The 24,792-nt window shown below is 43.5% G+C and overlaps 1 protein-coding gene across 1 annotated transcript in view; it reads left to right on the top strand.

Moving 5' to 3' along the window:
* The first annotated feature begins 481 nt into the window (after positions 1-481).
* Positions 482-24,792, top strand: part of elmo1 (engulfment and cell motility 1 (ced-12 homolog, C. elegans)) — a 148,330-nt gene continuing 124,019 nt past the window's right edge. Inside the window, exon 1 of the mRNA XM_050034488.1 lies at positions 482-597. The gene's annotated coding sequence lies outside the window, so the exon portion shown is untranslated. The remainder of the gene's footprint in view (positions 598-24,792) is intronic.

Consider the following 24,792-nt stretch of genomic DNA (forward strand, 5'->3'; position numbering starts at 1 on the left):
CTGCTTGCACTCATCATATTATAACATTAACAACACACAACTTGTTTGCACTTATTAAAAATGGTAAGAAACATATCTAAGAGACACTTAATGTTTCATGTGTCATGTGCTTCTTAATGTACAGGTTGAACTTCAGGTGGCTGGGTGACGTCACTCACACCTGAAGGAAAACTATTAGACCTATTAACCAAACACTATGGTGTTCAAATTAAATGATCAACCTGCTATTTTAATTCAGTTTGCAGCTTGTTAACTGGCCTCAGAGCTGCTAAAAGTATCTCATTGACTCCTTAATTTAAATCTGATGACATGTCTCCATTCACTCGTTCACCAGTGAGTCAGTGAGAGCAGCTGGGGCTCCCATGTATGCATGCATCCTCTGTCTGGCATCACCAAGCCAGCCAGCAGACGGCAGAAGAAGAAAAGAGGAAGTGGAAACATCAGCACTATCTCTATACGGCAGAGGAGAGAAAGAGAGGGAGGGAAGGAGGGAGGGAGAAAACACCACAGAGTGACACACACTCACACACACTCACAACACACACGCAAACTCCGGACATCAGCGCTTTAGTGGAAGAAGTGTCCTCGCTCCGTCAGGTTAGTCAAAGCTTTCTTCTCCTGCACTAATGTTGGTGTTGAGCCGCGTTTCACAGCTTCACTTCCTCCGCGTTTTGTGCTTCATGTTGAGGATTCACGATGTTTGAGGGCTTCGCTTTGCCTCAGCTTCAGTAAGCGTTTCTGTGTGTGTTACATTGCAGCGAGACAATACTGTGCTTCTCCTCATGCCTTGTCTCTGTGTATGTCTCCTCTGCTCTGGCTTTACTTTTGTGAAGTGGCCATAGCGGCTCTGGGCGCTGCTCTGTTTCATTATTGACATGTCTGATGAGAGCATCGCAGCTCCGCTTTCAGACATTGAACTGCAGTGAAAATCAAATTCACCGTCTTTTATTTGCAGTTGTGGTTTGTTAAACAAGTGTGCGTTGAAGCTGCAAGTTGTGTTTGCAGATATACAGAGAAGACGCCGAGGCTGCTGCTGCTGCTGCTGCTGCTCCCCGGCTTGTTTGTTCAGTGCATGCTGTTTGCTTGATGCAAAAAAAAAAAAAAGTGTTGCGTTTATAAATGCCTCCGTTTTCTCCCCACTGCTAATTAAAGAGCTGCTTTAATGGTGTGCGGTGTGTAACTCCAGCCCAGCATGCATGGGCACACCGTGGGCCTGTGATTAGGAGAGGGAAGGCTAAAGACAGCAGTGTTTGAGCTCTCTGCCACCAGAAAATGAAAAGATATCAAGATGCAAGATGCATTATGATCTGGCAACAGTTCATCTAGTCACTGAACACACCTCCTGTACATCAGGGTTTGCCTACAAGTTTACATGTGACCCCTAATTCATAACAGTCTTTCCCAAACTTCTGTGGCTTGCGACCCCTCAGCACAGGTTGCATTTGTCTGCGGGTTGACACTAGTCATCCAAAGGCTGATCTTCTTCCTTTGGCATTTAATAATACTGACTGTTTCTACTTTGTTGTCTTGATACCCCTCAGACGTGACTCTCAGATATGAAACCACTGCACTCTGTTTGACAAGATTTTGCTCTGAGTTGCTCTCTTATTAGGCATTTTGTTATTTTTATTCCAACAAAATCCCAGAAATATTAATACTGTGCATCAGCAGTGCCAAACCAGGGGTAGGTGCACCCTGGGGGGTGCTTCTGCCGTAACCAAGGGGTACATAGAAACATGGTGGAGTGGCTCAACTAATTTGAAAACGAAAGATTTGATTTGAAAGAAAGATATGCACATTATTGTGTCTACGAGGAAAATGAACATGCACCATTGATGTAATGCTTGAATTAAAGTACATTTATTGCCACAATAACCTAACAGCTACGACAGGCCAAGTTTCCAACCAACCAGTTGAGTCAATTTGCATTTTAGGGTATCAAAATCGAAAGCTAAAAGTGATGATTTAAGTGTTTAAAGTTTGAATTCTGACACTCCAAGAGGTGCAAGTGTAAACTAGCCAACACCAAGGGCTACTATGTCATGTATCTATGTATGGATTTACGTGTGCAGTCACAGCTGCTGTGTTTTCTCTGTAGTAGAATATTTTTGAGCACTTTCATGACGCCTGATAAGGCTGTTGGACAAAACAAATTGGGAATCACTGCTGTAGATGAGAACTACTCCTCTTTATGCCCTCAGTCCCACAGTGGTATTTAAAGGGCCCGTGGTTGTCAGTAGACCCCGCTTTGAGAACCGTTCCTCCATATTTCCTCAGTGATCACTCACTAACCAGTAAGAGACCACAACAGCATTGCTCTGTGGCACACAGCGTGCCTCAGCTCTCTCCTCCTCACATCAGTGAAGCCCCGAGGCTACGCTGTCGTCTTCTCTTGCTCCCTCTGCCCCTCCAGGCAGCTTCTGATGGAGTGAGAGCCCATTTACATGCCCTGTTAGCCACCAAAGATGTCCGCGTTGTAATGGAACCGCACGCGTGCCGGCATCACGGTGTCAACTCGACAGTAAACACAGGCAAACATACAGTAGCCTAGATACAGGAGCACATTAGCAGCCATGTCTCAGACACTGACATAAGGGTAGCTCTCAAGAGCTTGTCGAGAAGGGATGTATGGGGGGGTTTGTTTTCAAGTGCCACTCTGGGATTGTCATCCAAGTAGAAAGTTGGAGGTTATTGTCTGGTTCTTCCTTGCTGTAGTTGTCCATGAGGATATCAAGTGTTATTTGATGCGAGTGACATACTTGAACTGAGAGATTCTGTGCTGCATTGTGAGCTTTTGGCCTATATGTGCACCCTGTCTGTGTAGCTGTGGTCGACAGTGGCTTAGAGATTGATGTTTGGTTTTAGATTCAGGTCTGGCACAGCCTCAGCATTCAAGGAACGCGATTTTCAACTCATACTTTGGAACAAACCACGAACTGAAGCGCACTCTTCCATTAAACCGGCATGTGAGGTTCAGTGTGTGCGCAGCGTTGGCCGGTAGCTGTCCAGTCCAGAACTGGAGCGTGCCAGAAGCGTTATATTTCAGTTTTACAGCCACCAGAGGGACCTACATGTCAAAAGGAATGCACACACATGCGAAAACAAGTTTTATTAGCCACAGCAAACCTCCATTTCTTGTTAGCTGGCTTGCCCGAATAAATATTTCTTCATCCCTACAGGGTCTTAAACATCAGCGATAGAAATGGAGTGTTGCAACACAAGAGCAGATGAAAAGTGAGAAGGTAAAATACAGCAGCCTCGACTTGCAACATAAGCCAAAACAAGCTGATGGAATTAAACTTGAGCGCTTTTCTGCTTTGTTTTAAATAGTGAAACATAATCCAGGAAATCAGATTAGCACAAAGAGGCAGAGAATGAGAGGCAGCTCCGAGTACTTTTTGGAAGAGGATGGGTGCCTGCCCTCGCTTTTTGAGTTGCAACAAGATCCTGGTGTTGTATCAATTTGACACTGCCTACTGTTTGACATCCTCTCACCACCTCCTGAAGTGCAACCTTGCCAATTTCTGTCTGCTCTTGCCTGTCAGAGCCCCCTCCCCTCCCCTCCCCTCCCCTCCCCTCTCGGCTTGTTATCCTCCTCTCATTAGCTTACTCTCTTACACTTGCTTTCTCACACATGCGATCCTACCGTCTTTCTCATTTTAGCCTCCCCATCTCTCGCACGTTCTTCTCATTTGCTCACTCTCACATTGCAGCGTACTCCCCCATCCACTCTCTCACTCTCAGTTCTTGCTCCCTGAGGGAAATGGAGGTATGTAAATTGTTTTCCCCTTCATGTATGTGTAGGCCCGGCCTGCTATCTGTCCATCTTAATGAACTCATTTCCCCCTTTTTCTCCAAAAAGCTAAGTACCGCATCATTCAAGTAGCACCAAAAACCAGAAGGCCCAAAGTTTCCTGTCATCTCTCTGCCACTTTTTAGGTCTTGTTGTGCTAACAGCCATTAACAACGCTTATAGAAGAAATACTTGTTAATGTACTGGTGCACTACAAACTGGTGCGCCTGTCCTTTGGTAGCTTGAGGTTAGATTAATTTGCAGTTCCAAATGAGATGAATGTTGCCTGCATAATTGCTCCCCGTGGTACACAGTTAATTAAAACAGCAGGTAGGTACCGAAGGTGCGATGGGAAGGTGCCAGACAGCCAGACAGACATAGGTGAGTGAGAGGAGATCTCATAGGTACTGCTGCCATGTTCTGCTCTTTAGTTTACTGATTGTTGCCTTGGGCTGAATTCAAAGCTAAGCAGCTCTTTCACTTGTAAAAAAAACATGCAATAAAGACGAAAAACTGTTTAAAAGAACTTGTTTATGAGGAATGGTGATCTTGTAGCGGCTGCGCATGGGAATACGCTCATGAATGTATTACGACCCTTTACCCCCGTGCTTCTATAAATGTATGTGTTTTGTTGTTCAGGCGCAGAGTCCATCCGTTCTAAGAATATGAATAAGCAGAGAGCATCTGCGGGTGTGTTTTTCAGTCCAAGTCTAGACTTTATGCGGAGTGGAGCTGCCCTAGATGACCCAGAAACTGATACGGTTCCCCCTGCGTGCTCGCTCTGCCCGCTGCATTCCAGCTGTGGTACTGCCGCAGAGCTCTGTAAATACTGAGTGAGAGGTTAGCCAGCTCTCTTCCTCTGTCTGTTTGTGGTGTTTAGCATTTCTCAACTAAGAGGCACTCAGCCCCTGAGCCTACTGACCCAGTAGGATAAATAGGTAGGTTGTCTAAACAGTATATCCCCACTCCAGCTGCATGAGAGGCTTGAACTGACTTAACACTTAGAGTTTGGTACTTTGTAAGGATTGTCGCGTTACATGCAGGGTCGACTAGACCGCGCGCAGCTGCTGTAGTAGGATTGCGCGTTATGTGTCAGCGGTGTTAACATCACACAGTATATGATTTATGGCATGTTTGCACGTGCTGCCGAGATGTGCTGAGTTTCAGTGCTGTGTTGCTGCTGTATCTGTTTTATTTTTCACCAAGGCTCATCTCTTTCACAGGAGCTGCATGCTGGTGTTTCAGTATGACACAGGTGCTAAATGCAGGTTTTCTTCAGCTGTAAACTAATTACAGCTTTTCCCTTGCACATGTGCGTATGTGCATGTATGTGTTTGTCTCTCAGCCCTTTAGGAGGCATGTATGGGTCTCCACTTGATCTGTGTCTCAGTATATATATGGATGGTTGCTGTCAAAGTCCCCTACATGTCTGACACTCAATCCATCTTCTTTTCATTTGTACATGTATGTATCTCTTGATCCATAAATCCATGAGTTCATCCATCCATACATCCGTTGTGTTTCATCATCTTTCTCCCTGTCCATGAAGATACGACCAGGTGGTCTACCAATGCTTGATCAGTTGCACAAATGGATCATTGCTAAATCCCTCCATGATCAGCGTGAATCCCTCCTGGCCCTACGATGTGCCTTTCCACTGACAGTCTGGCTCGCTACTGTCTTCAGTGAGTGTGAGTCAATAGAGGTGCCCTAGTTTCCTGCGCTGCTCTGCCCAAAGTGTGCACTTGACTTTTGGTATCTATGTCGAACCATTAGTTCAGGGAAGTTTTTGTCTCATGTGGTGATGAGTATTCTGTTTGATGTCTGATGAACGCTCTGTGTATGTCATATTTTTCAAGCACTCTATCGTGACGTTGCCACAGTGTTGTTTGTAATCTTTCACACTGTGTATGACAGAGAAAGTTTATGAGCTGTTAGTGTGAGCCGAACAGTAACTTACTCTTACACCCAACGGCAGACGTTGTCATGTCCCCCGGAGCATTTATGTCATGCTTCATGATGCTTGCTATGAAAAAAAAATTGAAATGTCACAGCATTTCTTTCTTTCCCTGCTGAACAGAAAATACCTGCACACCTTCTGTGGTATAAACAGCTGAGAAAAGAAGCATTGAACAACCAAAGGAGTAAATTAGATTCACTGCTCTGCTTCACTTACATTAAAGTACCAACGTAGGTGGGGTGGAGTGCACATGAAGGGAACAGGCATCATCATCTTTAAATAACAATATCTGGCAGCTTCATTTTACCTTCATCTTATAACTGATGTAAACTCATTAAAGGGAAGTCAACCAATTTCACACCAAAGTCTGTGCAAATGTCTTGTGTACTATACGTGAATTAAGTTAGATAAAGCTTTTTGTGGCTCCAGAAGGCGCTGAGCAAAGTCTGATAAAGTGCTTCGAGTGATATCAACTGAGGCAGAGTAGGTTGGGTTTGAAGACTACAAGTTTGGAAACTTAAAAAAGAATCTGGAAGTGTGGAGTTTAAGTGAGCTTACAAGACCTCTGTAGCCTGCTCCTCATCTCTGCTTGAGGCTTTAGACTCCAACAGAATTGTTGATGGTTGGGTTGCATTGTGGATAATGTAGGCGCCAGGTTTTAACAAGGAAGAAGAAGGCTTGGATGTAAAAAGATGATGAAACTGTCCAGTGTTGCCACAGATTAAGATTATACCTGTGGCAGTAGCTCAGTTATGTGTATGAACGACACTCAAACAATGAATGATCCAACAAGGGTTACATGCCCATCAGCAGGTCATGTGTATGAAAAGTCTGTATTGACACTGCGCTGCCTTTTTATGAACTATGATCATCTTGTCCTTTATCTCACCTATGTCCAGGTGCTGCATCACTCCTTCTTTTTCTCTTTGCAGTTCTCGTACTCATACAGCTGAAGTTAAATCCAGTAACTATTATTTCTAACGGCACAATCTTACCAGCAGAAACATTGAATGTTTCTCAACTTCACTGTTTCTGCTGTCTTACATTAAACACAGTTTCAAGTCCATTCTTTAACCAGAGCAGCTCTAGTCTCTGTTCATCTTTGCACGCTGGTGTCATTGTTGATAAGCTATTACTTGTGACATGTAACCAATCAGATAGTGCTGTGGCAGGACATTGAGCAACGCTACAGAGTTTTGACCACAGATTAAGAGAGGCCACTGCATCAAAGCCAATGTAGCACATTTTTCAATTAATTGATTTTATTGGCTGTTGGATTTTAAATAGTAAAAATAAGAAAAATATTGTGGTGGGGCTGTCACAAATAAGGCAGTGTTTGGGAAACAATGCTGTCCATTGTGAGCCTGACTGTTTAAATGCTAAATTGGCGGAGCACCGAAAGTTTCCAGGCTTGTGCCTTTAACTCCCAGTACTGTGTGTGTCAGGCAGAGCAGTTATAGTAATGGAAGTGAAGAGTAGGCCCTACTTTAGTGAAGCACTGATAAGTCCTTGAGGGTTTAGGGCTGTCGCCCTGTAAAATCAGCAAGTGCTTGAAGACTCCCTGGTTGACTTTTGGAGCCTTTTTACATGTGCCCTTTCTGTAAATGCTGCAGACTTCGCTTGAGGGAATAACCCACAATTCTTGCCCTTATGGTAAAAATGTGGATGACAAGCTGTTGAAGTTGAAAACCTAAGAACAGCATATTTACTGGAGTAGAATATGGTCACTTTGATTTGTTTTTAATTGATAAAACAACACAACTTTGACAGTTTGGTGCTCAGAGGTTAGGGTGGACACTGGGACTGGTCGCACAGTCAGTTCAGTCTCTCATGTTCGGTTATCACGTACAATACACCACTACAGAGAGACACAAGAGGGAAGATTAAAAGGAGTTTTTTTTTTTTCAAGAAAAGGAAAGGTCTGACTGAGTCACATGTTGAAGCCAGGGCCAATCAAAAGGTCGGCCCCATGTTGTCTCTCTGCGTCTCACAGGTGCACACACAACTATGATCTTGTCAACGCAGTCCCATGATGAGAGTGGACAGCACATACGGATGACTGGAAGTTCAGTGAGGTGGAGCGGAAATAAAACTAGCCTGTTGTTCTGCTGGGTATGGGAGGGGGGGTGTGACACTGTTTCTAAGAAACCTTATAGACTTATTTGTTTCTTGTTTTACCCTTTAATTGCCAACATGCACTCTGTCTCTATTGTTTTTTCCTTGTTTTCTTGTGCTCCCTGTCTCCATTTTCTTTCTCTGTTTTTAGGAGTCCATCTAAGCAGTGATTATAGAGTCTCAAGTTGCTTTGATTTATGTATTGGTTAGAAAATGACTCTGTTAAGACTTGATTTATTCCTTGCTTTGACTCGTAGGGAAGCAAAAATACACGAAAGACACTGGCAAAATGTTAAACTGTGTACGTTATCTCTGAGGCTGGTTATCGGTACTTGAAACCTTTGAAGGTTTCGACCAAAATATCCCAGTGCCAGGTAGTATCAGAACGTCTCCAGTCAAACGATGCCTGCATTTGATATTTTTTGTTTTGCTCGCAGCCAGTCGCCATCGATTGATTGGAAAGTGTGATTGGTGCACTACTGCAGCAGCTACAACCCATACAGTCTGTGGTATAATGAGTAGAAAGATAATTGGATACAGCATTAGAAGTGGGGCCTCTTCATTCCTATGGAAGTTGCTCAGTGATGCATGAAGCTGAAAAAAGTGCTGTGTAGTAGATACATTTTGGGGGGCATTTTTTAGACATTTTTTGCAGTGTAGGTCCATGGGAAAAGTCTTTTTGGGCCACAGGGCATCACATGACAGATGTATCTCCACTTTTTGGCCATTACAAAAATTGGCTTCAAAGCTCAGCACAGTTTCTGGGGGTGTATTTGATGAAGTTGACAGTCCAGCATGCCAAGATGCCATCAAAATGTTCTAAATTGTGGCTATACTACAGGCCTGTGGCACCTGGTGGCATTTTACCCAACTGAATGCTCCATTCACAAGATAAATATAAAAGGAAGTAAAGAAAAAAGGTATCAAGTGAAGTACTTTATTTGTATCTGTATCATTTTAACTGGTATTGGTATCGTTTTTAACGAAACCAAGCCCTAGTTACCTTCGATATTTTTGATGATGTTGTTGCCTCACAAGCTTCACAACAAATACACTTCTTTTTAGATACTTTCCCCACTTGCTTATGGCTGCAGTAAGCTTATTCATTTCAAGTTATTTCTGTTCGGAGGACTTGATGGTAGGCGGAAGACGTGCAGTGCAATAACATGTAGCTAAACGTATTGCATAATTAATGGACGGGCTGAGATTAAGGATTTGAACCCATTCTGTCACGACGCAGGCCTCTGCGATGCCAGCGTGCCACAGCAGTGTTTTCCGTGAGACTAGTCAAGGCTTTCTCTAGAGAGTGGAGATTGAGGAGGAGTGGAGGGCCTCTCATAACATGCCAAGGTCACCAGCTCACTCGTTCTCTCCGGCTGGGGATCTGCGGGCCTTGGATTGAAGGTGTGTTGCTTTATGTCGGGGCTGCCTCTGAGTCTCTGAATAAATCAAAACACAGAGGGGCATTCGGAAACAAGACACTTTAATATCTACCTCTCTCTCGCTCTTTCTTTTGCTCTCAAAATCTGTCTTCATTCCCCACTTGTAAGACTTTACTAGCTGATCCCCCTTTATTTATCATTTTCGCCTCACATTCTCATCCATCTATCACTTCTCTGCTTCCTCTCCATCCTTCACTTATATGTTTTCATAGGAAATTTCCATCTAAATGACTCTGCATATACATATTGCTCAGTTCCTGACCCTTGCTGCCCACACATTGACCAGCAGCGGCAGCAGCAGTGTTCGGCAGGGCATCTGGAATATATCGACCTACACAAGGCTCCAGTGGTTGTCTCTCCTGCTGCTACAGCTCAGTAGCAGCCTGAAGTCTATTTCTGTTGGCTCCAACCAGCCAGTAGAAACAAGCCATAATCACTCTCACACCCCGACGCTGCATTTCATCACCTGTTGGCAACGAGTTAATGTGATCTGTGGCGGGGTAATTTATCTGGAAAACAACCGGAGCCTCGCTCAGGGGGATGTTGATGCCTTCAAAGATCAACAGGTCAACGGTTGAAGCTTAACCAGAGCTCACAGATAGCTTCTCTACTCTGTGCCAGGAACCATGTTTCAACATGCCGTTGTGTCTATTTTGTGTCAGTGTTTGAAAATGGGGGTTTTAGATTACTTTCTTTTAATTTCCCTTATCGGGCATGGCAGACACGTATAAATGGGTGTTTATATACACATACAGACAACTCATCAAACCTTTATTCGTCCCTTTTCTGCCTGATGAGGCCGTTGACTCACTTCAAACCAATATTAACAGTAAAACGTAAACGTATTTCTGTTGTGAAGACACCCATAGGACAACCACTTGAGTTTTCTTCTCCCTGTTTTATGCTTATCAGGGTTTTTACTTCATGCCATTCCTGCTGGCTCCGTTGTTGTGTCTATACACACAGGTTTCCTCCACCATCTGAGATCAAACATCAAGGAGTGCGCTGTTGTCTCTCGGACTCAATCGTTCCATTGTGTTGAGCTCGGGATTCTGTTGCTTTTTGTGGCCTGAGCAGATTCCCCATCTGTAAACCACCTGCCTCACCCCGTGTCACCCTCGCTGGTCCATGCTGGCCGCACATCAGTGTTTTCCATTTCCTGTGGATGTTACACGTCGCCCTTATCTTATTCCCAGCTATGTTAAAAACTGAAGAATAACACGGTGCAGCTCAGCTCAGCTGGGCTCAGCATGGCTCTCTGTTGAGAGAAGAGGGGTATTGTAATGGCGGACAAGCTGGGTTTAATGTTGCCTTCAGGGCTTGTTGCTGTGTCTGTTCTTTTGTTGTCTGGAGGGGAAGCTTAACACTCTGTGTTTGTATTTTTGTGTGTGCGTGTCCAACTTGTCTGGCAGCATTTTACAGCCCAGACACTGCCATAGAAGACAGGCACAGGAAATACCAATGGCATTTTCCCAACAAAGGGAGAGCTACCGGATGCATATCAGTCTTAAGACATGTGGTGAAAGTTTGCTACGTATGAAGCGTGAGGTTTCAGAAGTAGATTTTTAGCAAGAATGAACACGCCTGTTCTGAACTTAAGGTGGAAGGTGAGCCACTTCCTGCCGGTATCTGCATATGAACCAATCCATTTCCTGTTGACAGAACGTGTGACAAGAAAGGTCAACGCGCACAGGCACAACCCGATGCGATGTGGTTAATGTTTTTCAGTATCAATTACAGGGCAGGCTGACAAGTGAAACATGTCGTGTCTGATGTCTGTTTCCATGTCCTCAGTGAATATATGCATGGGGGGCTGCTATGCGCTGATTACATCATCCAATGACATCGTACCCACAGCAATGAAAGCCTGGCCTGAGGAATGCCCTCCACTTGTGTTTTTCTTTCCCTCTTCCCCCCCCCTTTTCGCCGCCTCTCTGTTTCACATAAATGTGGTTTACATGCAATTAACCCATAAAAGGCAAAAATGAACTTCTTTGAATCCTATGCCTCAGTCCATAAATAGCACGACTTCAGCCTCATTGCCTGTTGCTGCCTCTGCACCACAAGCAAAGCCCCCACCCACAGCTTTACTATAACTTGACAATAATAAGGCAACCACGAGCAAAGCCTCAATGAATGGCTTTGAAATATTCAGGCTCGGCACGCAGGAGGGATGAAAGTGTTTTAGCAGCGGCCAGTCACCACACTGTGAGGGTGGAGGCTGAGCTGGCATCGGCGCTGGCTCGTGACTGACCAGGCAGGCAGGGCTGGAGCCTGTCAGTGGGTAAACATAGGGAGGGGAGGGCATGGGTGTAGCATATGGTTAAAAAAAAAAAAAAGACACAGGGGATAAATAAATAATAGGAAGGCTGTGGAGAGTGGGAGGCCGAGGGCAGTGTTTAGGGGTTGGCAAATTAATGGGTGAGCCCAAAGTCTGGGCACGGGGCATCTGTCAGGAGAGGGGAGGGCACTGTGGTGACAGGGTGTGGCATGCATGAAGTGGAGGTTGGGCAAAGAGTCACAGTGGGCAGGACTGAGCAGGAGAACAATAACAAGCTGTGAGACAGTAGGGGAGACAGAGGATGGTTGTAGTGTTTGTGACACGTCTGATGTATCTTGGAGCTCTTCTAAGCCACTGTGTTCAAAATGTGATACAAACTAATTACATGTCTGCTAATAAGTGGTGTAGCTGAAGATGCATTGTTTGGTCTCAGACGCAAGGAGTTCATTGGACAGTAGAGAACCTTGAACCTTGAACTAGCTTACCTTACAGCTAACGGCTAAAACATTAGGACTAAAAACATCTACACAGATAAAGCAGGCAATGAGGAATAAGGACTAAACTAAGCATGTGCAGAGTGAATCCAGTGATTCGTAGCTTGTTCCAGATGGGAGAAATTAAAAATATGACAACTATCCCACGTTACAACCATCCCCGATCTCCCCTACTCTAGACCAGGAGAATTACATGGAAAATATTTTGAATATCAGTGCCAGTATATTATTTGCAGCAAGCATGAGCTCATGTGTTGTGGCTGTGTGCAGCGGTGTGATACTGATGAGCTGATGGTTGTGATGAATAACATTGTGCCTCCAACGGTGCCGTCAGTCAGTATGGCGGACGGGCAAAGGGAGCACCCAGCGGGGAGGAAGAGCGTGTGTTTTGGTGAAGTCACCCAAGACATGTGTGTCAGTGGGTGTGTTTGCATGCGTGGAATCAACGGTAGGTTGATGTATAGCCACAGCTGGGGAGGGGTGGAGGGGAACTGTGGGAGGGGACGGAGAGACAGCTGGCAGAGCAAAGGGTGAGCGTAACGAGGAGCGAGTGTGACAACCACAGTGACTCCTTTGTTCCCACTCACTTGTGCCAGTCACAGCGAGTAGATGGCTGGTCTGTGAAGTGACTGAATCCTTTCACAGTCACCTAGACCAGATACACAGTCTAGCGGTACACTAGCTCCCTCCTCAGCGTGTGTGTGTGTGTGCGTGTGACTCTATGCCACTGGGAGCTGGCAATGGCAGCAGGAGATTTCCACAAGATAGCCCATAACCATCTTCCATAATGTCAGTGCACCCGTAGAGCACTTATTACGCTTGTGATGATAGTCATCAGTGCGAACATAATTGTGGCGCCCAGCAACACCCTGCTCGGTATATGCTTAGGTAATGAGTGTTGTTGAGGGCCTGTGTTCCCTCCTGAGTTATGGTTTAATAAGAGGAGTAATTTTTGCTGTGCTGGAGAGGAGTGCTGTGGTCCTGTGAGGCTTCTGGAGGAAATGCCTGCTACCGAGCGCGTCGAGTCTATCAAGGTGTAAGGTCACTTGAGACAGCTTACTCCACCTTTCTTTTATTAAACCTGTCTGGCGCGCGCGTTCACACGGGCGTTTATCTTTCTTAGCACGTTAATTTTTTCCTCCTTGGAATGCCAGTAGCCTGTAAATAATAGAGCAATAGATGGCGGATATACTCGTAGCACTTATTCCTCCCTACTATTAAAAGGTGCTTTTCTGTCTCTGAAAGCTCTACACTAAAGGGTCTACTCTCTTACCGCCCATTTAGCGTTCCAGCTATTTTTTTGTTCAGGAGTTCAATAAGCCTTTTCAGCCCCTGACTTCTCCCTCTGAGTATCTGAACCATTTAGTTCAAGTAGGACGAGTAAAAATAGCCTCAAATCAATCCCAAATGTTCTCAGGCTCTTCGCACATCTCGATCTAGGCTAGCACAACCCAACAGGGGATAGAGTGACACGGCATTCAAAGCTGGGCAGAATGACTGGCAGACTGGCACTTTAGAGGAGGGCATGTTCATTAAAAATGTGACTGGTAGCAGTGATCTGGGCCTTGACACACTTTAAAGGCCATTAAAGAGGCAGCAGCGGATTACGGTTTGTTGAGTTATGATGATGATATGACCTTTTGGTTATTACATGCTTCAGCGGAGATGGTAATCCTCTAAGCTATTGAATTTAGCTAAGTGGAGAGCATGTTTCCATTAAGAGATATACAGTATATGATGTGTACAACGCTGCAGCAGGAGTTCACAGCAGACCAAATTGTCGATAGCGCAGAAATGTCACATACTGTAAAGTGTGTTGTGTGACTTAATAAGAGAGATGGCACAGAAAGACCTGCAGGGCTAAAGAGCAGTGTGTGCTTATCAGCAGGCAGGAAAAGAACAATCATAGATCTTCAGATTATTTTTCTATGTAGAGTATTTATACCACTAAAAAAAAACAAAAGAGATCAAACACAAGCATGTAACACAAGCATCCTCTTAATCTTTGTGGTACATTGTAAAATACTTACAAATCATCACCAGTATTTCATATGTAAAATATTAAAAGGGCGGCAATACCTAAACTGGTTGCTTCAGCCCTAATATTAATGACTCAATGGAAGGGTTGGGCACGTTAAATCCATTGGTGACAAATGTCGATACCTTAGAGTGTGTCTCACTGAGAACGCCGGGTTTAGAGAAGAGGTGGAATTGCCGCGAAGCGCATCAGAGCCTTGAAGCCAGCCACAGAGCTCCAAGGCCTGCAACAGAGCTCCATGGAGCTGCCGGGTTCAACTTAAATGCGGAGGTGGAAGCGCCCCGAAGCCGGCCACAGAGCTCCATGCCTGCTCTGTTGGCCTCACAACGAGCCAAAACTATCGAGCTGCAGCAATAGTCTCGGCGTCTGTAACTAAAATAACATAGAATAGAAAGAGACAGAAGATGTGTGATTAGAAAAGAGCAGAGCAGCAGACATCGGTTTGTAGTCTTCTGTGTCACCCCTGTAACCGGTTCATTCTCATTGTAACAGAGAAAGTATCGAAAAAGGTACCATTGGGTACCCGTCGCAAATTCAAAGTCTTCCAGGTATCTGTTCAAATGTGAACGGTTCCCAACCCTATTGGACGGAGCACATGAGGGCTCCATGATTTATTTATTTCTCGTCCTATTCATATCTTACATGAAATTCTTACATGAAAATAACTCTGAAGTATTTCCAGAGAGCAGCAGGGGGCTCCTTTGCATCAAAACAAGCATTCCTAATTTCTTCCTAAGTCAAATTACCAAATGACAAAACTGTTGTCGCATGACAAGCTTTTCACAAGCAGAACGGGCAGAAACAAAAACAGAAAGAAACAATTTCATGCATAGACCAATTTTTGATCAAAAACATTGTGGTTGTACCAACAAATGGTTCCTCTTGTGCTTTGGATTCAAAGATGATGATGGCATCGCTAATGTTTTGCCATATTTGCAGCAGTGCAGGGTAACACCACATGTTTATACCATCACGTTACTCCAATGAGATCTTATCATGACTATACCTGCCAAAGAATCATGAGAGAAAATTGTAATATCTGTCACATGGCATGCAGGAGCGCTGCCACAGCAGCAGTATTGAGTGTTTTTATAGACCTTGTCATACTGTGTTGACCTCGTTCTCACATGGCGCCAAACACATCAGAAACTGTCTGTGCATTGGAGTTTCATGGGAAAATCTGCACTGCAATACAAACACTTTGGCATGATATACACCCCCTTCCTGTGTGTACGACTGTATGGCTCTCCCTGATACCGAATTGTCTGAAAGCAATTCTGGTTGTGTATGTTTGTCTAAACGCTGAGCAAAATGAAAGCCTGGCCTTGGTGTCTCAGCAATCATTTGCAATGGAAATTCCCTGACCCGGGATGCCCAATCCTTCACATCCCATTTAACTCGATGGAGCACATGCCAGCCCTGCCAGCGCTGTGAGCGGAGGGAGTTAAGCTCCTATAATGTAACAAAGCAGGTCTGAAAAAGCTTTTTAGTCATCAGCGAACCAGTAGCCTTTTAGCTTTAAACCCCATTAAGACTGTAGGTAGAACTTTAATGCTTTTTGTAGTACCCTGTAACAAGAAAATGTTGAGTGTATCATGTAACAGTGGCTGGTGGATATTTAAAACATGTTAGCTGTTTCCAGGGGTGAACTTTACCACACAACATAGTTAATCTATAAAAGTAAAAACAAATTTCTAGTGGGTCATAAATGATGATTGAAAGGGATTCCGTTCCATTGTGCGATTTTTTTTTTTTTTTTTTTGGAAATAGCACTGTCTCCGTTGTTATGTAAACTTGCAATATGCAGTTCCTCTGAAAACAGAGACTTTTCGGACATGGGCATTACGGTTCCAGTCACTAGGCATGCGCAAGAAAGTCGACCATCACAACAACAATGGCAGACTCCCGAGCTCTGTTTGTGCTGCTCAACCTGTTGAATTTATCACATCACCACTCTGTAGAAGGAATGCATGTTCACAGGCATGTGTTGTTTCATTACAAAGTCACACCGCCAACTACTGGCCTGGCATGTATACTGCAGCGTTTTTGGTCATTTTTGTGGATCTGTGTGCACAGCAATTGTTATCAAAATGTTGTCGTCTGAATCTGGAACTTTTTTTCAAAATGAAAACGAGAAACAATTCAGTTTTCAGCAGATCGTTTTCGTGTAAACATGGCCTAAATCTCTTAAAATGTGTCAGTATGAGCAGGATTTAGTGACATCACAACTATTAAAGGGCAGCACGATGGTGCAGTGGTTAGCATAGTCGCCTCACAGCAAGAGGGTTATTGGTTCAAACCTGGGATGGGGTAGCTCCTCTGCGTTGAGCCTTCATGTTGTCCCTGTGTTGGTGTGGGTTTTCTCCGGGTACTTCGGCTTCCATGCAGGTTAATTGGTGACTCTAAATTGGCTGTCTGTCTCTATGTGTCAGCCCTGTGATAGTCTGGCGACCTGTCCAGGGTGTACCCTGCCTCTCGCCCAACATCAGCTGGGATAGCCTCCCCCTCCCCACCCCAACAGGATAAGCGGTTACAGAAATTGAACAACTGAATGAACAGCTATTTTAAAATTGAATTGTGGTCCAATATATAGGTTGTAGGACTGTGATGTGGGAACCTGAGACCTCCAGTACACAAACCTTTGAAATGAACAGTATTTACATATTCATAGATTCTGGCTTTTTAATGAGGAAGAAAGAGTAGATGTACTTTTAAGATTTTTTTAAACTCCATAATATGAACTTTTTATGGAAAACCACGTCAGATGCAAATTCCAAGCAGGCATATTTATAGAAGTCTTAAGACATGTCACTAGGGAAGTGATGCTGCAGCCTCCTCAACAAGCATTGATTAGGGCTGGATCATTGAGTGTGCCTGCTCAGGCTTCATAATTGAATACCTTGAATACCTTTTTTTTTATGGCAAATTAGTTTAATTTTCCTATCTTGATTGGTGGGGACATACTGTATGTGCATGTCAAGAACATTTGAAAGCACTCAGACAGTGAAAGCACTTGTTTTTCTTTTGGTCTATAAGTCCTAGCATTGTCACCCTGGTTACAATCCCTCCATCTGTTTCCATTCACTTTGAAAAGAGACGTTAAGATGGGCACCATAATATATGAAGCCTGACATTTGCAGTAATTGCGGCATTCTGTCATGGAAAAGTTGTCTTTTCTCTCTAAAATGAGTGGAACTAAGCCTTTAGCTACAGTATTGTTCTTGCATAATCCTCACTGCTCTATTCTGGGACTTCCACACAACTCATGCCCGGTCGGCAGAGTGCTCTGCTCTTTTTGCGGATTCGTGGGTGTGTGGAAGTAACTTCCCAAAGCACCTGCCCAGTTTGGTTTTCAATTAGCACACACAAGACGTGGCATCATTATCTTCCTCGTGAACAACGATAATCCAGTTTAGGGAGGGGAGATTCCTCAAGAGCTGTATTCGGTTAGCTTGGATGCGATAACCACTGTGTGTGATTTATGAATGAGAAGCCCTGCAGAGGGGAGTTTTTCCTCTCTTGTCCTTTGCTTGTGTATACACTTGTGGTTGTGTGAGCATCTTTTCCATTATAACCTTTTGTCTGGTAGTTTCTTTCCCCACTGCTGTCTGGGGTGTAATTTTAGCACTTTGAGGAAGTGGGATTTCAGTCTTTTTTTTGCATTTCTAAAGTCTAAGAGAATCGAAAGACGCTTGTGCTGCTGAATGGACTGGAAGTGGCCAGTTAAAATATAGTAAAAAAAGGCTGTCGATTTTTAAGATTGTTTTTTTTTTTCTCTTTTAAAGAACTGAGCATAAAGCAAATCGATTCTCCAGCTGTTGCTTTTGTTCAGATTATTTTTTATTTCCCCATTAGAGCTTGTATAAGGCAGACTAGCAGGCATGTGGTGGATAAAACATGCCTGTCATGATGCTGTGTTGGAGAAGAATTATTGATTTGCCCTGCAGCAGCACAGTTTGATTAGTTACACAATGTAGAAACTGGAGCTTGTCATAACTTAATGGCTGTTTTTTTTTTCCTAGGAAGGAGGGGCTTCATAACATGAACTGTGTCAGTGTTTTTATAGACAAAAGGCAGTTTATGTTTATGTGGTTGTTCTCTGAAATGCACCCACTTGGAATGAGAGGGGGTGTGAGAGCTCTGATGCGCTCGCTGTTCTGTTAGAGTAGTCAAGGTCACATTATGATGGAGGCGGTTTTCTGCTTGTGAATGAAGAATGCTGTGCCGGTCCCTCCTGATGCTACAACGCCTCCCGCCTCCTCCAACACACACAGAAACACACACACACACACACACACACACACACACACACACACACACACACACACACACACACACATATAGGCTTCACAGTTAGACAATGGGACTATAGACCTGTTTCCATGACTTCCCTTTCTGGCCAACCAAAAAGCACCATTCATCCCCGACTTGGTCATGTGACCTGGCAGGGTTTTTGTGTGGTCCCTACCCATCCCCTCCATACATCCTCACTCACACACACACACACACACACACACACACACAGAGGGGTCCAGTGAACTTTTTCAGGATGGTTAGTTCCTTGAAGCGTGGCCCCAGAGGCTCCAATCATTGTTGTCTGCCGTGATCAGTCAGGGGGAAGCTTTGGTCAAACCATTCCCCGTCTCTCTCCCCCCACGCTGCTTTTGAAGAATCGCACTTTGATGTTCTGTTTTATCTACATCACAAACTGTTGTGTCTTTGGAAACAAAGCGCACTTTTGTTGTGCTTCTTTTGACTCTCTTGAGCTCGCTGCACATTTTAGCTCTCGTTTGATATTTCATGATACGTAAAAAAGGGACTTAAGCTTTGCTTTTGATGACAAAGGAGAGAAAGTTTTAAGATCTCACAGTCTGGAAATGTCTTTATTTGTTACTGCTCTTTAATCTTTTGTATCTCTCATGTGGTAATATTAAGAGATATTACTTTGATTTGAGCTTGCTAAGGAGAACATATGGATATACAATATTCATTTATGTTTATAACACAGGTAGCAGTACAAGAGTTCAGACTGGAACTGGTTTATCAAAAAACCAACCTTGTCAACTCACTAATTAACATGTGATACCTTGTATTTGTAATCTGTTAAAAAACAAACAAAGTGTAAACACAACAAGCTGTGGTTTTGTGGGAGTTGTAAGTCAGACAGTTTTGGTTGAGTTCAGCGACTTTCTGGAGTCTCTGCTGGTTGCCTGGCAACTTTGTAACACCGCAGGTTTTGTTCAGGTTAAATGACTGAGATCTAACGTGTTAATTAGTGGGTTAAAAGAGATCCTGGTAGGCGAATTTTGTTAAAGTCGGACAGAATCAGCTGCTTCCAGTGCTTTTGCTTAGCCCAACACGCAGAGAGTTGTATCAATTTTTTCCATTAAACTTTTGGCAAAAAAGCAAATAAGCGTATTTCTTGGATACCCTTTTGTTTGACTGGACCAAAGTATTTGCTTCAAACACTGCACTACCTGGACCATGGTAATACTCGGAATTTCCCAAGTTTAGAGATGTAAAAGTTTTCATACTACTTTCCAATTTGTATTTGATTCCTTATGTAATAATTAAATAAATAATTTATTTCTTAATGAATTTTTAATTTAATTTTATTTTGTAATTAGGTGATAACAGAACAAGTGAAGACAAGCACAGGACATAAACAGCCAAAGATATTATCTAAAGTAAGATGAAGACATACAACAAAACAAAAGCGGACATAGTAAAGTATTAATGAAAAGTAGAATGGCACAAGAATCAGCCATTGAGGAAGTGGGCCAAGCGCCTTGACAACGGAAGGAGCTGGAATCCCTCAGCTCAAGGTTTTTGAAATAGTATTTTTCCTTCCTTCATTCTCAAAATAAATCCTGTCCACTGTTTTTAAAAAAATCTCGCAGAAAACAGATGCCTGAGAGCGCATCTCAGTGAAAATGCTGGGTTTAGAGAAGAGGTGGAATTGCCTCAAAGTGCATCGAAGCCTTGAAGCCAGCAACAGAGCTCCATGGAGCTGCCAGGTTCAACTTAAGTGCGGAGGTGGAAGTGCTATGAAGCCGGCCACAGAGCTCCATGCCTGCTCTGTTAGCCTCCCAGCGAGCCCAAGCTGTCTAACAAGTAACTAGTAACTTAATTAACTAGTAAATTACTAAAAAACAAAACAGGGCGACAGTGATAGCGGAGCGGCACAAGAACCAGCCATCGAGGGAGTGGGCCAAGCGCCTTGACAACAGAGGAACTGGAATCCCCCCAGATCAGGGTTTTTGAAATAGTGCTTTTCCCCCTCCTTCGTTCTCAAAATAAATCCTGTCCACTGTTTTAAAAAAAAAAATCTCTGTCCAAATGAAAACACAGAAACACAACTGAAGTACTGTCGAGAGCTAACATGCGGCAATATAACCCAAACCCTAAAGCAATGCAAAGAAGGAGATGATATTGTCCAATCAGAAGCCTGAAATAAAGCCATTACTGGAAGGCTACCTGGCTACCATAGTGCATTCTGACGCCTCGGTTCCTTGATATAGTGGAAGAGTAACTACATTTATGCATGAACTTCCTGTAAGCAAGGTTAGAACCAGCGCTGTTTGGTCATGTCCGCCATTGCACGAAATGTCACCTCTTTTGTGACGCCTCACAAAGAAGATAACAGCGCACACTGATGTCACAAGCTAAAAACTCTGTCAGTGTTGTTTATGAAAATCTTCACCTTGGACAGAGTTTTACAAATGTCAGTTTTTAGTGACGTGTGGACAAAAGGACAAAACGCATAGATAAAGCTACCCGTCTATGTGTAGACAAGGCCTCAGTCCTAAACCACAATAAACATTTGGTTGACTGCCCTTCATAGTCTGCATGGTGATTAGATCCATACATTGCTGCTGTCTTGAGTATTGCGACAGTCACATTACAGAGTCCAGTCTGTTCCTTTAAGCATTCAGGCTTTTCTCTTCAGCTTCGTTCTAATGGTCCAGCTATGTAGCTAAGTTGATTACACCAAAGACCCTGCGGGCCTGCAGCCAGACCAGCCACTGTGGAGTCGTCTGGGGACGCACATAGCATAGCAAACATTTTTATCTCCCTAACCCACATCTCTAGCTGAGGTAATTTAAGGTTTAGAAACCGCTGTTATCAGCCTCAGAATTTAATCTGAGGTCCATAAAAGCCTTCTGGTGAAGATCAGAATGGACTAGTGGTCGACTGCGCTGAAGTTTTTGGGAGGAAACTGTAATGGTGCGGTGTCTTTCATGGTAACTCTAGCCGTGTTTGTGATGCAGCAAATCCTTCTTCCTAAGAATCTCAGCCTGCTCACAACTAAAATAGATACTAATGTCTATTTGCTGATTGCACAAGTCAGCATGTATGCACAATATGGTACATTGGTTGCTGTCAGCACAGCTAGAATCCCACAATCCCATGCAATGTTTCCTGCTGCTGCGGAAATCTTTCCAAGTTGCGATTGACTTTTGAAGACATCATTGAATCAAGCAGTGTTTCCGTAACTCAATCTTACTATATCTGTCAGTTTGGAAGAAGTAACACTGCGGAGAGTGAGTGTTTGACCTGGATAGGCTGCTTCTAACAGGGCTGAGGAGCCTGGGAGCAGAAGGTCACACTGTCAGTGACTCACTTAGCCTGTGGGCTCGCTCACAATCACACATACACACGAACGCACACTCTTTTCCTAACTGGCAGTGAAAAGGCTTCCAGGGTAAACACCTAATTGTGCTCCTGTTTTCTGTTTTTAAGCTCTCACTGCCGACCTTGATGCTGACTGATATTGAGTTATGTAATGGGGGAGGATGGCATGTTATTTTTAAATCTAAAGAGAAAGGAGATTGTGTTTGAACAGAGCACATAGCCTATTGTGTTTCAGTTAGCCAGGCGATGGAGGAAAAAACAACATGTGTAATAGTCACCTTACATAAGACTCTTGAATACACAAGCTGTGAGTGCAGTGGATGAAAATACACACACCGGGGTATTTTAATGGTACAGGTAATGTTTCGTAAGCACTTACATTTCCTAAAATATCACGAGTTGATTGATCAGGGAGCAGCGATGAACCTCATTTGTGAGCAATGTGTCACCATGTTTGTCTGCTCACTTCTCGACATTTTGTTACTCAGATGTTTGATGCTGTAAACACCAAGTCAATTAGAATAAATATCCAAATGAATTCAGTCATCTGTCATGATGTTGATAATGAGATAATGGCACATGGCTGTCAAACACCAAACATCTTTATCAGTGATCAGCGTTGACCACTTTGTTGTGATGTTCTGTTTTTAATACTAGGCCTATTTGTTTATGTGTACATTTTTGTATTATCATCATCATATATTACTTACAGGAATAGTTGAGAGGCTCAGTGCCACTTTCACATCTGTGCAGTAAATATGAAGCTTGTGCCAGCAGCCAGTTAATTAGTTTAGCTTTGCATAGCACAATAACTAGAAAAAGGGGAATGGGCTAGCCTGGCTCAGTCCAAAGGTAGTCTCACTCACCAGACCTTTCTCAAGAAAAGAAGGGTCTGGCTGGGCCGACTCTCACTTTAAGATTGGAGAAAAAAACGCCCCGGCTGCTTATATTTCTTTCAACCAATCACAATCGTTCTGGGCGGTGCCACAGCAACGGAGCGCTTGCAAAAATATTGCCGGGGTGAAACAGGTTTTGGTGTAACACACCCACAAAAATATCACCTACAGGACGCGAACCATGGCAGAAAAATGGCTACATCCCCGCAAGATCAAACACTGCAAAAGTTAGTAAAGGATGTGTTGAAAACGGTTGAAAACTGCTACACAACCGAAGGTGGTAGGGTGGGACTTCAGTGGGTGGCTCATTCCGCCCAATGAGAGGCTGATCTATGCAGCGAACTTCCGCCCACTCAGACTAGTCCAAAGGCAACAAAATCCACCTATCAGATCATCACAATCTAGGTTTTTTTTACTAAAATTAAAGTGAAAAAAAAAAAAACAGGTTGTGAGGAATGACAAATTAGTGTCAGAGGTGCTAGAAGGCAAATACTGTTAGCTTCGGACAGAGCAAGGCGAGCTGTTTCCTTATTTTCAGTACTTATGCTAAGCTTAGCTAATTGTCCTGCTAGCTTCAGCTATGTATTCCACCCAGGCCCCAGGAAGTGCAGCGGGCTTTGACGGCAATTTTCATAGTGGCCAAACAGTGCAATTACTAGGGGTGGGAATCACCAGGGGATCCATGATACAATATTATCACAATACTGAAGGTATGATACAATATTACTGCTACCCAATGCTGAGTTTTGAGATTATATTGCAATGTATTGCCTTTTTTATTTGATAAGATAAGTTTTCAGTCTGTTCATCTCACTTCAGCCATTTTTTGCAGCAGCAAAATCTATCTAGTGGACAGAAAAAAGCAATTGATTATACTATTCTAGTTATTCTAGTCTATTTGTCATATTAATAATTTATATGATTAAAAAATGTATTCTTGGCACCCTGTGACGATACGATGTTGCCGCACAAAATATTGCAGTACTATGCTGTAACGGTCATGTGATGCCCTGCGCCCCCAAAAGACTTTTTTCCCGTGGACTTACATGGCAAATAGATATCTGTATATCAGTGGATACATTTTTTTAGCCTCACAAACCCACAAAATGATTACTTTCACAATCAGGATTTCATCCATTCAGTCCAACATTTTTAAAGTCTAGAACAGTTGCACAATTAAATTATTTTACATGTATTCAAGTGAGCGGAGCGCCAAACTGATCATTGCCGGTAATTTTATATGCGGTAGTGTTAGTATGTAATTTTACATCTTCACTTACCAATGGATACTAGGTCAAACAACCCCTGAGGATCATGTTCCACCAGGACAGCTACAAGCACACGTGCTACCATCCTAGTATATGAGCTGTGTCTCTCTGTTCATGTATCACACATAGCTTCTGCATGTAGACAATGTTGATCCGAGCTCGTAATAAACGTGCATTAAGAAAGAACTCCATGATCGGCCTCATCCTTGCATTCACCAGATAATCACAGAAACACCTACTCTCAGGCAGTTAACATTTTGGCTTCATGCGCACACTAGCGACCCCCATAGGAATGAATGGGGTCCTACGTTCCAGTTCTCTTTATACATCCATGATTTTACCATAAAAAAATCAGTCTTTTCATACAGTATAACTCTCAGCAAGAGAGCAAGTAAGTGTCCCCGAAATGGTTTTATTTTAACCCCTGAATAGAATGCTGCAGGGACATTTTTTTGGACATCTATGGAAGTTGGCATTACCCTGTTTCCCTCGACAAAAAGCTACAAGGATTTTTCCGTTGGGTTTTTACGACGGAGTATTAGGGCCACATTGAAGAAAAAACAATTCGGAGATTTCGAGAATAGTCATAATATTACGAGAATAAAGTCGAAATATTACGAGATTAAAGTCGTAATATTTCGAGATTAAAGTCATAATATTACGAGAATAAAGTCGTAGTTTTTAAGGAAATAACCAACAACAAACAGAATATCAGATTGTCTTTCATGCCGTTGTAAGTAGCCTACTTAATTAGGTTCGGGAACCGGCACCGTGCCGGTTCTGTGTCAGTCGAAACCCCGGGCCCAACTCTGCCACTGATTGGCCAGTCTGACATTCTTCATAATACATAAAGAACGTCTGATTGGCCAG

This window comes from Epinephelus moara, chromosome 22 (assembly GCF_006386435.1).
Source record: "Epinephelus moara isolate mb chromosome 22, YSFRI_EMoa_1.0, whole genome shotgun sequence".
In the NCBI taxonomy this organism is placed as follows: domain Eukaryota; kingdom Metazoa; phylum Chordata; class Actinopteri; order Perciformes; family Serranidae; genus Epinephelus; species Epinephelus moara.